The sequence below is a fragment of the Camelus dromedarius genome, chromosome 2 (genome assembly GCF_036321535.1).
Source record: "Camelus dromedarius isolate mCamDro1 chromosome 2, mCamDro1.pat, whole genome shotgun sequence".
Lineage (NCBI taxonomy): Eukaryota > Metazoa > Chordata > Mammalia > Artiodactyla > Camelidae > Camelus > Camelus dromedarius.
In genome coordinates this window covers 76,743,462-76,760,781 of record NC_087437.1, presented here as the reverse complement: position 1 = coordinate 76,760,781, position 17,320 = coordinate 76,743,462, and the positions used below count along the sequence as shown (strand labels likewise).

Here is a 17,320-nt window from a genome sequence, read left to right as displayed (position 1 = left end):
TGTGAGTAAATGATGAAGTCTATGGAGGAGATACGCAAATATGTGCAACTTCTCCTTGTGAATGCAATTCCCAGGGATTCTTTACACTCATCCTACCCCAAAGTGAGCCATAAGTAATTTGTAGGATATTTTAGTTGAATTCTTATGAACAGCTTGTATGGGGTACAGAAATTGATCATATTCTGTTTCTCCTTTTAGAAGAATGTCTTTAGATTTTGGCTTAGTTGATTGCCTTAGCTCTCTGATAAGCCCAAAGACAATTGTGAATTTGCAGATTAGCTCTATTTTTTATTGTAAGGGTAGGAATGATACTCTTTCCAGCTTTCTATATCCTAAGTAAATCCCAGATATCTCTCTTTCTCTCTTAAACCACACAGTTCCTTTATATATTGAGAAAATAGTCACTCATCCTTACCCCTTTTTATAACATTAGCTTTTCTTGAAATGTACAATATTACTACAAGAATTAGTCTAATAATGACAAAATTATTTGTTCAGAACTAACCTAATATTTATCAAAAAGTTGAGCAAATACCTTCGGATTTGTTAGGTAGTTAGATAAGTGAGGGCACCAGGGAAACAGATGGAGCTGAGGGAGGATGGTCCGGAAAATGGTGTTATGCCCACCTCCAGCATAAAGGGGCTTCATTCACTTCCTCTAAATGAGTGCCACCAAGAAACCAGTTAGAACCTGCCAGCTGCAACTGCGTGGTAGCAAGAAGGACCTAACCAGATGGACCCAATGCTCATTGTAAATAATCAGCATTGTGGTTTAGCCCTCACCCTCATGGGTTTTTCTGTATGCATCATGGATAAGGAGGTGTGCAAAGAGGATATACAAGACTAAGCATTCCAGGGGCAAGAGCCTCAATCAATCAAAAGACCACCTCTAAGTGAGGATGTAAGAGAAGGGGCAAACAAAGACCGCCACTTGTCCTCCCTTGGATCAGCCTGCCTCCCATTCTTGGAGGTATACTTTCCCTTTGCTAAATGAATCCTTTAAAATCTTTTGCTACACAATGTTGTGTCTCCTGTCTGAATTCTTATCTTCCAGGTATGACAAGAGCTGGGGTCTTTTCTCTTCCCCTTTTACAGTAACAGATTTACTAAGTCAAAATACTTCAGTCCATTGGCATGTATGGTTTATATTATGTCATATAGAAACAGATGGCTCAGAAATGTCAGTTATCACATCATAAACTCATAGAGTAACAGGCAAGTTAATGAAACATATGTCCTTCTTTCTGATATTAATTGTACCACCATATGATAAAAGACTTCAAAATTAAGCTTTGTAAGATTCTATTGGCCATGGTAGGTATTTAGTCAGAAGAAAGTTGTCTTTCAATGAATTTCATCAAACTAACTAGAAGTAGAGAAATTAAATTTGCAAGTACTTTTATATTAATAGCAGTTTATATTCTAAATAGTAAATAAATCAACTCATATTTGGCCTAAGTAGTAGCTCATGGGGTTTAAGATATAAAGATTAGGTAGATTTAGTTTGAATAAGTCAGCTTGGAAAAAAATTCTTCTTGAAAATCTTGGAAAATAGAGGGTTTGGAGGGAAGCTTGTTAAACACAGGTCAATTTCCTACCAGATAAAAAGGCATGTTTATAATTAATCTGATGGTGATAAAAAGGCTTTTAATTAGATTTCCAACACAAAATGGGAAAGGATAGGTTTGGGGTCTGAAACAAAGAAGAGTTCAGCCATCTGCTGCCAACTAGCTCTTGCCAATATCTGATTTGCAAGTTAAATTATGCCAGCTGATGACATATGACATTTCTTTCTTCTTTAAATATCTTACTTAAAATGAGTTTGCTGCTCTGCCACTTGGCTAAACACTAAATGCTCTCAAATGCTGAGGCTGGACTTTCTGAAGTCATAGCAGTTGCCATAATTTTCCTTAGTAAACAAATCTAAGTAAAGAAACATAGATCTGAGTTGCTGGCTCATGTGTTACTGTCCTGTGATGTAATTTTCAGTTAGAGAAATTTGACCTCTGAGATATTCATATCTGGAATTTACAACCTTAAAATCTTCTTCACAGTTTTAGGGTAATGAGGCAGAGGAAACAAGAGTCACCTTTCTAGGTTTTGATCCATATCTGAGGAAAGAAGAAAGAGAGTTCAAAGAAGTCATAAACCTCATTGAATACATTGCTTCATCTCTGGCATAATGAGTCTGTTATCTGACAAAACAGTGGAGACGTACTTATACTGCAAAACCTTCAAAACTTTAAACCATCCAAAGACTGCAAAACAATGTATTCTTATTACTTGTGACCTAAAGTTGAAAGATTCTGTTTTTCTCAAGGTTTTAGCCTTACTAATAGCTACAGTTTTGTCTTCAGAATTATTGATCCAATCTGTCTTGAAATAAGGCCACAACTTTTCCCTACATTTTCAATCACTTCATCTCCACAAAAATCTCCATAAACAATGTTACCATGACCTAACTAAATAAACCTATGTATGCCAATACCTATAATTGTCTGTGTGTAAATGTGTGTGTGTATTTGACAAGACACTGGTCTATATATAATAAACATAAAATCATGGATATAAATTGTTTTTATGGCCCAAAAAAAAAGGTGAATATTCATTTCCTGAAGGAAAATAAAAAACATTGACATAGGAGTTCTTGACAGAGAAAATGAGCATCCTCACCCAGTCACAACACACAATCCTCTACCTGTGATCCACATGTTCACCTGTAATACAAGGACCTGAGGCAATCAGATTGGAAATGATGGAGACTGTTGATCATAGTTTTTGTCCCAGTTGTTTGTATCCCCTAACCATCCATAAGTTTTTAATCATGACTATCTAACTTATAGCTACCAATGGCAGTTTTCATTAGAAAAAACTTAGTCTCCTGGCGTATCTGCAACATTTTTTTTTTCAAATTCTCACTGTGGACTACATCACTACAAAATCAAATTTTAACACCTTTATCTTTTTACTATATTCCTCTGATGCAAAGCAAAGGTTTTATGGCTTCCCTAAACAAGGCAACGTATCTTAAACATTCCATTAGTGTTTGTCTCTGTGATCACAAGAAGATGTAAAAGTTATATAATCAACAAAGCAGAAATAATTTAGGTGGATGAACAGACACAAGCGAAATAAAAATCTTGTAGAACATGAACTGGTCATCTTGGGTTTTCTTGGGAAGCCAAAGTTTGTGCTTAGCAATTGGGATTCTGGAGAAAAGGACTGGCAAAACCACTGACCAATCTGAATATAAACTGGTTTAGAGTATCTTGGTCCTAGAGGCATCTACCTGTGTTGAGAATTACGCCTTCAATTGCTGGATTGTGGCAAGAGGCAGAAGTGGCTGAAGCAATAAGGGATAAAACTTGAGGGACTCAGAGAAGTTGCTATATAAAATCAGTCCAAAGTCATTTTATAATCTAACAACTGATACGGTCACATGTTATAAATGCTGAATGTTAGTCCTGGTCTATAGATTTGCTTCCAACATTCTCAACAGTGGATTTTTCTACCACTTAGGGTTTCAGAGAATGAATCCTTATAGTTCTAAAGTTAACTCTAGTATGTTTCTTCATACCACCAATATCAATAAAGCATGGGAAAACCCTATCTGAGGAGGAATGAATTTGAGAGTGTGTGAAGGGGGATGAGTGGTAACACACACAGGCATGCATGTGCAGGTAACAGCAGGTAAAACTTGAGCACCTAATAGTTTCAAGTGCTATTTAAGCACTATTAATACATAATTCAAATACCTCAACTTTACCAGCCCTTGAACACAACTATTGTCACATTAATAGTAAAGTCTTGTTTCCTACATTTGTCTTCACCTTTACTCATAGGTATTCCAGCTTCCTACCAAATCCTACCTAGTATTCTGAGAGTTCCTGGAGAGTGTTTGTCATGTGCTCAGGAAGCGGAATACCTGGTACAGGAGCCATATGACACCTGCCATGTCCTTTCTGCCCTTCACTCTGCTACTCTTCTATTGCTGTCTGTACATAAGATTTCTTTAATGGGTCTTGGATGCTGCTACTGTTGCTTTAAGGACACTTCTTGATAAATTGTATGGTTTCTGCTGCTGCCTGGCCAGGACTTTAGGTGCCAAACCCTCTCTGTGATTGGGAAGAAATGTTCTAGTCCTTAACACTGTACAGCACTTTGTCACCGAGGCCACAAGATGTCACTACTTTTGCCCTGTTTCACAAAGCCCTTCAACTTCTGCTTTAACTACCATTTGATAACTGTTCCTCTTGAACTCAAAGCAATTCCTTAACAGCAGTGAACTGAATGGCCTGCAACAGGATGTGACTCAGGCTGGACCATGAGTGTCCATTCTCTTGCACATCATGACTCACCTCAACAAGGCCAATTCGAGTCCTTCTCAGGGATCGATAAGCCTGCTGAAGAAGAAATGGCTTTCTCTGTCTGTGAGATCATAATCTTTAAGGACCAGCTATGTCTGGAGCTTCCAGGAGTCATCTTGACACCACAAGGAGATAAACTGAAAATAAAACCATGAAAGAGGTAAGCACAGCATGATTTAAAGTTGTGCACTCTAACAGAGTAGCCACCAGCCACATGTGGCTTTTCACACTTGAATTCATTAAAATTAAGTTAAGACATGCACTTCTTCAATTGCTATTAGCCACACTTCCAGTGCTCAGTAGTCACATGTGCTATCATATCATACAGCTCAGATACAGAACATTTCTAACATGACAGAAATTCATTTTACTGGACAGCATAATCAACAGGAAGAAATAGAGTCCTAATTTCATCCTTTAAATCTCTGCACCTTGCCTAAAGCTGAATCCACCTTAAGTTCCATTTTGGTTTAAGCTAAAATAATGAAACCTTGTTTAAGTTATATTTCTGACCTTTGAAAAATTGATGAGCAGAAACTAACCCTCAGGCCTATTCCCCAGGGCCAGAGTCAGGAAACAGACAACAACCTTCTCACATTTTCCTCAATTTCTTCCCATGACCTTTCCTGAGAAGACTGAAATTTGTCCCCTCTTTCCGAAAACACACACACACACAAACCCACACACCATTAAAAGAGGTCTAGGGGCAGGGGTTTGGTAGGTGTTACCACAAAGCCACTCTCTACTCTCAAATATAAACAAGGTCAGACATTAGTTAGAGTGGAGAAAATAGATTTTATTCAGTAAATACTGACAGCAGCTAAAAGAGCTGAGCTCCATTCTGGTTGCGCAGAGGTGACCAGGCATTTTAAAGGCAGAATGAGCGTGTAGGAAAAGGGAGTGGGCAGGGCCTCAAAATTACAAAGGGTGGGTCAGCTGCCAGTTAGTAGCTGTCTCTGCTACCTGGCAGTTACTGAAATTAGGACCCTGTCCTTCCACAGATCCTAGGAGACAGAGGCTCTATCCTTTCTGAGGATTACATTTCAAAGGAACGGTGTTCAGGTCCTTGAGAAAGACACTTCTGAGTTGAAAGAGATACATTTATATCTCAAAGGTTCAGAGAAAGGATTCACCATTGCAATCCTTATTTTAGTAAATACTCTAAGAGATCAGGTGTTGTCTAGAACAAAGAGTAAATTTTCTGACATCCCTGAGCTTTTCCAGACAAGAACTCCAAAGGAGACTGGGTTGTCTCAGGGTTAACATGCGGTGTTAGGCTACTGGAGGCCATGCTAAAGTTTGGCCAAATCTCTTAGTGCCAGATGGAGTGAAAGGAGTGTTTGAGCCGAGAGTTCTTTGCAGTTCTCACTACCTAGATTTTTCCAGAATGCACAGCCAAACATAAATTATGTGACTTAATCCACAAGACAACCCTCAGATGAATATCATCATCCTCATTTTACAGATAAGGGAACCAAAGTTCACAGGACTTAAATCACTTATACAGATCATGTACTAATAAGTTAAAAAGCATACTGAAACCCAGATTTCTCTGACTAAAGATTGTGTTTTTCTGCACATCACCCACAACTTTGTTTCCCTACTGATCTCCCTATATTTTCATACATGTTTCAGTAAAAATTTTCAAAGACATACCTTTGCCTTTAACTGACAAAGCCCATAAGATATGAGTAGGGAAAAAAAAATTCACAAAATGCCAGAAACTTGTGATTAACAGGCAGCAGGTGTACAAACTGAAAGTGTGTGACTCAAATCCATTGTCATCTCAGCAAATGGCTTGGCCCCAAAGTTGCTGAAGGGGTTAATTTGATTATCTTTGCTTCCGCAGAAGACTGATAAATCGAATTCAGCCTGCTATTGTTCCACATAGAGCCTGAATCTTCCATAGATTTTTAATCAGCAGCAGCCTTATGTAGCATATGGGAGCTATTTGGCTGAAAGGAGACTCCAACTGTCACTGGTACATCCGCCCAACATGAAAGGAAAATAGTAATACAGAACAATGGGACTCTCTTATCTACGGAACAGCTTCCCTCTGAGAAACTCTGTAGTTTACTGTATGACATCTTCACAACATCCTGTTCAGTGGGTCAGAGAACTACTATTGACTATAATCCTGGAAGCTTACTGGCTGACTCCCCCAACATTTTAATCTCTTTCCTAGCTCTTTCTCTATCCCCGTCTATAAATCCTATCTCCTCTCACCTTTCAATCTCTTCTATTCTCTTTAATGATTGACTCTCACCATTTCCTCCTCATTTACACTACACTATTCTTCACACCTCTTTCTCCCTACTAATTTTCTTCATTTCCTACCCTTATTCTGTAAAAAGCCTAGATGGGAAATCAGGATTCATGTGTGATCAAGTTTATAGCTCAGTTATATCGTCCTATTATACTACAGCGATGGGCAAATGTAGTCACTTCACTTATTCACTCCCTTAGTCACCAAAACTGTATTGAATGCATCTGTTTCAAGATTTCAAGGCATGTAACACATGGTCCTTTCCTTCAAACACGGAAAACAAACATAAACAGCTAATGACAATGTGATGTGTCATCACCTTACTGAGTCCATTAATGTATAGGAAAAACAAAGAAGGTTAGCAGCATGGTCTCTACGGTGGCTAGTCCCTACAGCTTCCAGGTCTGATTCCAGAGCCAGGCTTAGAAACCAAATATCAGGCTTCTTTTTTCTTCCTCTCTCTTCTCTTGACCTTTCTTGACATGCCTCAGCCCCTACACACTCAGAAGGTTGTGAAAGATATTATCAGGGATTGTTTAACAATCTTGCACACACCTGAGAACAGCACTGACTAAGCTCACCCGTTAATTCGGAATTTTATTTTAAGTAACCTAGGAGTCAAATCTAAAGTTCTTGGCATATATTTTTTCCAAAGGCAGGAAATGTAAAGAATGAACCATTGTTATTGGGAAGCAAAACAGGAATCTGAAATAAAGTGTCAAGACCCTCTTGATATCACTGCATTTTGTTCAAAATGAGTTAGTAAATGTCACTGTTAAGCCCTCAGATAAGAGGTAGACTTTATCAGATGACAGTGAGAAGGGTGGTTAAAAAGGAAATTGGCCAGAAATGACAAACCCAGCTTCAGTGCTGGCCCAAGTCAGAAGATGTGATTTCCTTCCTATGTCCCTAGATCTAGTTACCTAACAAAAACTCAACTGCTAGAAGTGATAGGAGGTGCTTTCTTTATCATGGTATTGCCTTCAAAGTGCTCAAGCCATGAAAAGAAATGCCTAAAGGAATGGGTTGCAAAATAAATGCTATGTTGATTTTGTACAAGGGTGGGAATTCAGTAAAAGCTATTTTTTCCTTTAGAATCAATAATGAAAAACAAACAAAAAAGCAAAACCTCTTCCATTAACGTCAAATCCTAGGAAGAATCAGACAATGAAACAATTCTGTGTGTCTCAGATAAGGCCTGAAAATGAGACTCCAATCACTTGGGATTCTGAGACAAGAGATAGTACTGTTGAGGTTTTATGCTGAACATAAAAATTAAGTAGTAAATGGGCTCAAGGTGAAACTGTAATATAAGTTTTTTTTATTGAAGATATAACCTTTTTTCTCTTCCTCTTTGTATAAACACAGTACCTAGGACAAAATAGATGCTAAAAAATGCTGCATGGATGAATGAATAAACAAACAGACATTTTCAAATGCTCCAATACAAAATTAAAAATCACTTGCTTAAAGAATTATAAAAGTAAAAATACAATTATATTCAAAAGCTATAAAAAAAATACAGTATGCACAGAAAGTCCCAAATCCACATAATAACCTCCCAGTAAGTTTATAAATCTTGATTTGCTCTGGCAATGGTGTTATTGTGAAACTGATACATATTAGGCTAACTGGCTAACTGTTTTCAACAAATATCCCCAAATGTCTCAGTGTCTTCACACAATGGGATTTTCTTTCTTGCTTACATAACAGTCCAATGTCAGGAGCAGAATTAGGAGGCAAGGAGCTCTACACCATGATGTTATTCAAAGACCCTACTCTTTTTAATCTGTTGGTTCTTCCATCCCCTATCACTTCAAAGTTCTCCACTGGATTACCTATATTCAGTCAGCAGATGACGGAAGAGAGAAAGTATGTGGCCAGTGGTGTGGGAGGTTTTGTGGCTGAGGCATGAAGATGGGCACATCACCTCTGCCCACAATCCACTGGTCAGAAGTTAGTACTTGACTTCAAGTTAGAAGGGCTTAAAAGTTTCCTTTTGATAAATAAATAATAAACACTGTTTTTAAGCAAAGAAATGACAATGATGAAAGTGGGCAATTACACTGGCCATGTTGAATAGAAGAGCCTAGGGAGGGATAAACCAGAGGAAGGGAAACCTGAGAAAAAGTTAGCGCACTAGATGGGCAGGGAATGATGAGACCCGGACCAAGAACGGAGAGAAAGAATGACAAGAGAATGATCAACACAAGGATATGGTGACTGATTTGTTGAGTGAGCAAAAGAAAACAAAGGGATAGTCTTGGGTTTTATATATTTATCTAAGTATATATACTTACATTTGGGTGGTCTTTTAGTTAACTGGTGCATTTGTTGCAATGGCTGGTTCATTTTTTCTCATGGGGATTAAGAAAATAAAAATTTAGAAAAGTGAACAGAGTATGTCTCTGGGAAATCAGGGAAAGCTAACATAGAAATCACAGAACACAAACAAATGAACGGAATGTTTTGGGATTCTGTAAATCACACTAAGGATTTTGAACTCAATGTGTGACAGCAAATTAAGTGTCAAAAGAGGAAAAATTACATCTAAAACATTTCTCCATATTTGTTACGTTGCTATTTGCCACAACTGTCAAACAGTCAGTTGCAAATAAAATACTTGAATAAATAATCCCATTTTCGGATGTGGCAACTTGTTTGTAGTATGCATTTTTGAGGATTCTGTAAAGATATTTTTAGTGCTTAGACGATAAAATTTGTACCAGGGGAGGCTAACTGGTAACGAGTTAATCTGACAGATGACCAAATGGAAATCAGCTTTTAGCAACATTTTTGGCATGCATTATAGGAAATAAGTAATGCTCAATAAGTTTAAAATACATAATGTAAGATCCATTACTCAGACAAAGAAGGATGCTATTAATCCCTGGAAAGACAAATATCTACTTCTTAAAGACTTCCTGCAGCCCTTCTGCACTTTGTGAGAGATACGGACAGGGCAGGGCTGAGCACACAGCGGTCCCATTCGTAGTGATAAGAGCCAGAGTGAAAAGGAGCTGAATGTGAACCAGCACTTCAATCTCCTCACACAGGTCAGTCTCTCCTGTAGCGTCACACTTGGGTCCGATTACCACAGAATTCCAGAATGTTCACCCTATAGTAAACCAGTCAAGGTAAAAGGAAGGAGATTTTCCTTGGGGCCTTCTACACACTTAATTTCTTTTTATAGGAAGAAACAAATGCACACATAAACCTCAGTTGTCCAATGCAAAATTTGTAGAGATACTTTCAGGCATGTATGTTGTCTCTAGGCAACAGGAACATTTTTAATAAAATTCTCATTAATTTCTCAACAGTTATGCAATAATCAACATGTACAAGCACTCTATCAAAATGAATTCCTTTTATCATACATATTCATAAAGTAGAATTTTAAATGTTTTAAACACACACATTTAATATATTCCCAATCACAGTAATAGATTTGAAGAGCCAAACGGAGCAGAATAGACACTAAACAAAACTGCATTATTCCTACCAAATAACAGAGAACCAAAGAATATGTAAGCTGCTATGAGCCAAGCACTCTCCACTTGATCCTTCCACATCCAGGTGAGGTACTAACATTACTCTCAGCTTACAGGTGAGGAAATTGAGGCACAAGGCGAGAGGGTAACTTACTGTAGTCACACAGTTTGGAAATGGCAGAGTAACTGTAGGACAGGGCTGGATGCAGGGTCTATCCTTTTAACCACTTGACTGTAATGGAGCAAGAGCACAGAGTATTTCAGCACCAGAAGCTATGACTGGTCCATGGGGTGAGTAGCAGGGTGTGTGACAGGAAGAAGTGAACAAGAAATTAAGCAGAAATGATAAGCAGAAATTAGGCCATGAAGAAACTTGGATTGATAGAGATTATAAAACTATTACCAGTGATTTCAGTAAAGATAGTGATAATCACAAGGTTCTGGATTTGTATGATAATGTAAAAGGATAATAAATAATCTGAGTTCGATTTAGATGCCAATTGCATCTATTTTCTGTCTTTTGAAAAAGATAAATACTGCTCAGTAGCCCTCTTTTGACAGAGACTGGGAAATAAGAAAGATTTGTTTAGCTGTAATTAATATCAGTCGGCCTTCCTGAATTGTTGCTTAGGTGTCAAAGAATTCTATCTACACTCTGTTTTCAGAAGTTTCTGCCAAGTATCATCCTCACATTACTGACTGCAATTTCCTTAGTGAAATTCTCTGTTACATTCTCAAGACTTACCAGAGTGCAGACTGTTCTACATCAAAACATGTTTCTTTAAGACCAATTAGCTCATATTTTCTCTTGATAAATAAAAATATGTCTCATAACCTTACCTATACAATCAAAAATTTTGGCACTATTGCTCATAGAGCCTTAATCACTCATGAATATTACAACTTTTAATAAAGTAACTGATTTTTATTTTAGAAAACTAGAGAATAGTCAATTGAGGGTTGTCACATACAAGCATTTGGCATATCAAAAATTTTATAAATGCATATGATGCACACACTCTTTTCATACTTTCTTAGAGAGGGTGGATGGATGGACAGACAGGCAAACAGACAGATAGATAATGATGATGAGAATGATAGGTAGGTAGGTAGGTAGACAGACACACCCAAAGCACCCAAGTCTGGATTCCTTATGAAGTAGATCCTGATACAGAGATGAGCATGAAAAATAATTATCAAGGAGTGTTTTTTGGATCAAGATCTATGGCAGTAAGGGGAAGGAAGGAATCTTGAACAGGGGAAAAATTAGAGCTGGGATGCAGGATATAATGAAGGTTACAGGTGACCACACATCTCAGAACTGGGATAGCCATTGAGAGCTGTCCCAAGTTGACAAGGAATCTTCACATGCCCACATTTAGTCACTGAATAGAAGCTACCTCTGGAAAGTGTGACCAACGGCAAGTCAGGGATCCTCCAGACGAGCCAAGGGCCTTCTTTTAGTAGCAATCTCAGTTGCTGTACAAATAAATATTTTATTTTAAAAGGAAGATCTGAGTGACATATCGCAATATTCACACACAAAGGTATAGCAATTCTATAACATATAAAAAGAAGAAACATGGGAATATATATTATGTGCATATATTATATATTAAATATGTACACATATATTTAATATGTAAGTATTTATATTAAAACCATTCATGATGACCAATATTTCAGTATTTCATCTTGCTTAGAAATTATTCAAGTCCAAAGATTATCAATTAATAACAATACTTAATATAAATGTAACATTTCTAAAATTAACTAAAAATCCTGGAAAAAATATACTTTGGCTATTGCATCCAGGAGATAATTACTATTGATATAAAAATTATTGAATTTTGTATTTAATTTAGTAGAATCCTTTTTTTTTTTTTAATTCTTAAACATTTTGGGAATGGCATGATCTAATTGGTATACCAGAAGTTTAGGACGTATATAAGAAGAAGGTAAGAAGTTTAGAAAGATTAAATAAAATTCACACAGATGAGACTTAAGAAAATACATATAGCTGTATTTAAACCAAACTTGTCAAACCAGAAGGCAAGAGATCAAGATGGCAGAGTAGGAAGACAAAAAACTCAACTTCCCCCATGAACACATCAAAAATACATCTATCTACAGAGAAATGTTCACTAAAAACTAACCAGAGACTGGCAGAAAGACTCTGGTACAACCAAATCTGTAAGAAAGATCCACATAGAATCAGGTAGGAAGGGAAGAAAAGTAATCAGATTGGGACCTGCACCCCAGGAATGGGACTCAAAAAAGGAGGGGAGTCACATGGGTGTAGATCCTCCTTGTGGAGTGAACAGTTCAAGCCAAATATTGGGCACACTAGGCCTGGGGTCCTACACCAGGAAGATGTGTCCCCTTGGCTGGTTGGAGGGCTGCCAGGACTAACAGGAGACCTGTGGGAAGCCTGGACTCCACTTGTGAGGAGCATGCACATACTTCTTCACTCCCAAAACAGAGAGGGCAGATAAAACTGCATGGGATGCTGGCCGATTTCCTGTGACCACTCAATGGGCGCCCCAGCCTGAAGTAAGTGCCCACCCTGGCCCCACTTGTCTCAAGACAGCTCCACACTGGAACTAAAAAATATTTTAAAAGAACCAGTCAGAACTGAAGAATACAATAACTGAAATAAAAAAACATACCAGAAGGAAGTAATACTAGCAGACGAGGTGGTACAGAAGAATATATAAGTGATCTGGAATAAATAATAATGGAAATCACCCAACCAGACCAGCAAAAAGAAAAACAAATTTAAACAGGACAGTTTAAGGGACCTATGAGACAACATGAAGTATACCAACATTCGCTTTATAGGGGTCCAGAAGGAGAAGAGAGAGATAAAGGGGTAGAAAATATTTTCGATGAAATTATGGGTGAAAACTTCCTAAACCTGAAGAAGGAAACCAATATCCAGGGAGAACAGAGGGTCTCAAATAAGATGAAACCAAACAGACCCACACCAAGACATACCATAATTAAAACAGCAAAAGTTAAAGAGAAAATTCTAAAGGCAACAAGAGAAAAACAAAGAGTGATCTACAAGGGGACTCCCATAAGGCTGTCAGTGACTTTTCTGCAAAAATTTTGCAGGCCAAAAGGGACTGGCATGATACATTCAAAGTGCTGAAAGGGAAAATCCTGCCACCTAGGATACTCCACCTTGCAAAATTATTACTTAGAATTGAAGAAGAGATAAAGAATTTCTCAGAAAGGCGAAAACTAAGAGTTCATCAATACTAAACCTACCCTCAAAAGAATGTTAAAGAATCGTTTCTAACTGGAAAGGGAAGTACTATAATAAGAAGTAAGTATCTATAGGAAAGAAAAAATCTTACTAGTAAAGGCAAGCATATAGTAAGGCTGAGGATCAACCACTTCAATAAGCCAGTATAAAGATTAAAAGACAAAAATGTATAAAATCAATTATAAGTACAATAATTAGCAAAGGGATAAACATGAAGATGTAAAATATGTCATCAAAAACAGAAAATGTGGGTAAGGGGAGTAAAAATGTAGATCTTTTAGAATGTGTTTGAACTTAAATAACTGTTCATTTAAAATAAGTAGATACAATTATAGATCAACATATATGAACCTCAAGGTAACCACAAATCAAAAACCTAAAATAGATACACAAGAACTAGGGAGAAAGAACACAAGCATACTGCTAAAGAAAATCATCAAATCATAAAGAAAGAAACAAAAAGAAGAACAGAGGAGAACTACAAAAACAACCAGGAAACAAGCAGTAAAACAGCAATAAATACATACCAATCAATAATTCCTTTAAATGTTAATAAACCAAATGCTTTAATCAAAAGATATCTCGTGAATGATTGAATTAAAAAATCAAGACCTATCTATATGTAGCTTACAAGATACTTACTTCAGTTCTAAACACACACACAAACTAAGTGAGGGGATAGAAAAAGATACTTCATGCAAATGGTAATAACAAGAAAGTAGGGGGAGCATACTCATATTAGACAAAATAGGCTTTAAACTAAAGTCTATAACAAAAGGCAAAGAAGGGCATTAAATAATGATAAAGGGACCAATGCAAGAAGAGGATATTAGATTCATTAACATATATTCACCCAATATAGAAGATCTAATTACATAAGGCAAATATTAACAGGCACAAAGGGAGAAACTGTCAATATTATTAAGGGACTTTAAATACCCCACCTACATCAATGCACAAACCAACCAGGTAGAAAATCAGTAAGGAAACAGTGGTCTTTAGTGACACTTTAGACCTGTTGTACTTAATTGATATCTACAGGACTTTTAATCCAAACACAGCAGAAAACACATTCTTTTCAGGTGTACATAGAACATTCTCCAGGATAGATCATATGCCAAACCACGAAATAAGTCTCAACAAAATTAAGAGAAGAACCAAGGAGGTGGAAAGACCTATACTCTAAAAACTATAAAACATTCATGAATAAAACTGAAGATGATAAAAAGAAATGGAAAGATATCCCATGTTCATGGTTTAGAAGAATTAATATTGTTAAAATGACCATACTACCCAAAGCAGTCCACAGATTTAATGCAATTCCTATCAAAATACAGATAACATTTTTCACAGAACTAGAACATACAATCCTAAAATTTATATAGAACCACAAAAGATCCCAAATTGCCAAAGCAAATTTGAGAAAAAAGAACAAAGCTGGAGAGACCATGCTCCCTGACTTCAGAATATACTACAAAGCTACAAATCCAAACAGCATGGTACTGGTACAAAAACAAACACATAGATCAATGGAATAGAATGGAGAGTCCAGAAATAAACCAACACACTTATGGTCAATTAATTTTTGGATCTGTCTCCTAAGGCAAAAGAAATAAAAGCAAAAATAAACCAATGAGACCTAGTTAAACATGTAAGCTTTTGCACTGCAAAGGAAACCACTGACAAAATGAAAAGACAACTTCTTGAATGGGAGAAAATATTTGTAAATGGTATGACCAATCAGGGGTTAATATCCAAAATATATAAATAGCTCATACAACTTAATATCAAAATCAAAGAAAAAACATTAAAAATGGGCAGAAGACCCAAACAGACATTTTTTTCCAAAGAAAATATACAGATGGCCAACAGGTACATGAAAAGATACTCTCATTGCTATTCATCAGAAAAATGCAAATCAAACTGACAATGAAATATCACCTTACATCTGTTAGAAGGACTATCATTAAAAAGACCACAAATAATAAATGTTGGCAAAGATGTGGAGAAAAGAGAACCCTCTTATACTGTTGGTAGAAATGTAAATTGGTGCACTGTCATTAGAAAACAGTATTGAGGGTCCTCAAAGAACCAACATTAGAATTACCATATGATCCAGCAATTCCACCCCTGGGTATATATACAAAGAAATGGAAACACTAATTCATAAAGAATATGTACCCAAAGCATAGCAGTATTATTTACAATAGCCAAGGTATGGAAGCTATGTAACTGTCCATCAGTAGATAGATAAAGAAAAGGTGGTATACATATGCAATGGAATATTAGTCAGCCATACAAAGAATGGAATTTTGCCATCTACAACAACATGGATGGACCTAGAGGGTATTATGCTCAATGAAATAAGTCAGAGAAAGACAAATGCTCTATGTAATCACTCATATGTGGAATCTAAAAAAAAAAATGAATATAAGAAAACAGAAATAGACTTACAGAGATAAGAGAACAAACTAGTGGTTACCAGTGGGGAGGAAGAAGGGGTGAAGGGCTAGGTAGGAATAAGAGATTAAGAGATCCAAGCTATTATGTATAAAATTAATTAATTAATTAATTAATTAATTACAAGAGTATTTGTACAGCACAGGGAAATGCAGCCATTATTTTGTAATAACTTTAAGTGGAGTATAATATATAAAAATGTTGACTTACTATATTGTGTATCTTAAACTAATATAATATTGCAAATCAACTAAACTTTAATTTAAAAAAATTAGTAACAGAGGTAAGCAAAAAACAACATTGTCAAACTAGTTAGAATTGTCTAAAAATTTGCTTTAATTATGAAAGTTGGGATTCTTGAGGTTTTTTTAAAAGTGCTTTTAAACTAGCATTTTCAGTGGAAAGTGTTTAGTGTTTTTGTTTCTTTTAAGAGTGCCATATCTAAAGTATTAGATATTTAGTTTCTTTATTCTCCAGGAAATTTTATGTTCCCTTATATTAGACATACATAAACTTTATTAGCTTCTATATAGCAATCAATACAGAACTCCTTATTTTAAGAGACTTTATATCTAAGTTATTAACTTACTTTTCCAAAAGAGAATATTTCAAACACAAAATGAGAGATAAAGACTTTTTACAATTATAGACGCACAGACACACAGATTTTAGCTTTAGTTCTGCACCCTTAGTCATGGATTAAAATAAACAGAGAACAAAAGCTCACAAATCTGGATCGCAAAATGCTCTTCACTTAATCAGTGGAAGGCTGATGTATTCTTGAATTAACAAGAAATCAACAAACAAAATTTTGTGTCATCTCTCACCCAACAGAATAGGTTTAGGTCCCTTCCTATAAAAGTTCATCACATAGGCCATAAAACCAAAGTCACATACATTGGTGGCAAATTAAGAATAACTTCCAGGCTGTAAGAAACCAGAACCAGAAACAAAAACAAAAGCACAGACTCAGGGGGAGAGGAGCCACAAAGAGTCAGTGAAAGTAGAGTTCTATTGCTCAGCATTTGCTACAGGAGCCAAGAAAAGATGTTTATTTTCGGGCTATACAGTTTTTTAAATGGCTCTGGAATATTTATTTATTTGGAAATCTTTGGTGCAACCTTCAAAGCAATCAAAGTACAATTTCCAAACTTCAAAAACCTGAGTTAAAATAAACTTGTGAAAAAATCTGTTTAACTCACTGAGGAAGAAATCAGGAGAACTATAAAGCAGGTTGATTAATTCTATTTGTAAAAGATTTAAATGATGCCCAACTCAGGTCTCCTCCCAAGAGGCAGTATTCCAGCTTTGCCAAATCCATCCTCAGAGCAGCATGTTCTTCCCCGTGACCATCTCAGTGAAAGCTGTACCGGTTCAGAGATCTACTTCTTCAGTCTACTGTCTTGATGCCACAAGCCATTCTACTCTATCTACTGAGCTAGCCTCCATCCATGCTGAGCTGCCT

The 17,320-nt window shown here is 36.5% G+C and overlaps 1 long non-coding RNA gene across 1 annotated transcript in view; it reads right to left on the bottom strand.

The window, feature by feature from the left end:
• Window positions 1-17,320, bottom strand: part of LOC116154394 (uncharacterized) — a 437,010-nt gene that overhangs the window by 302,968 nt on the left and 116,722 nt on the right. The window contains exon 2 of the long non-coding RNA XR_004138287.2: window positions 4,359-4,504. This is a non-coding gene — a long non-coding RNA (uncharacterized LOC116154394). The remainder of the gene's footprint in view (window positions 1-4,358; window positions 4,505-17,320) is intronic.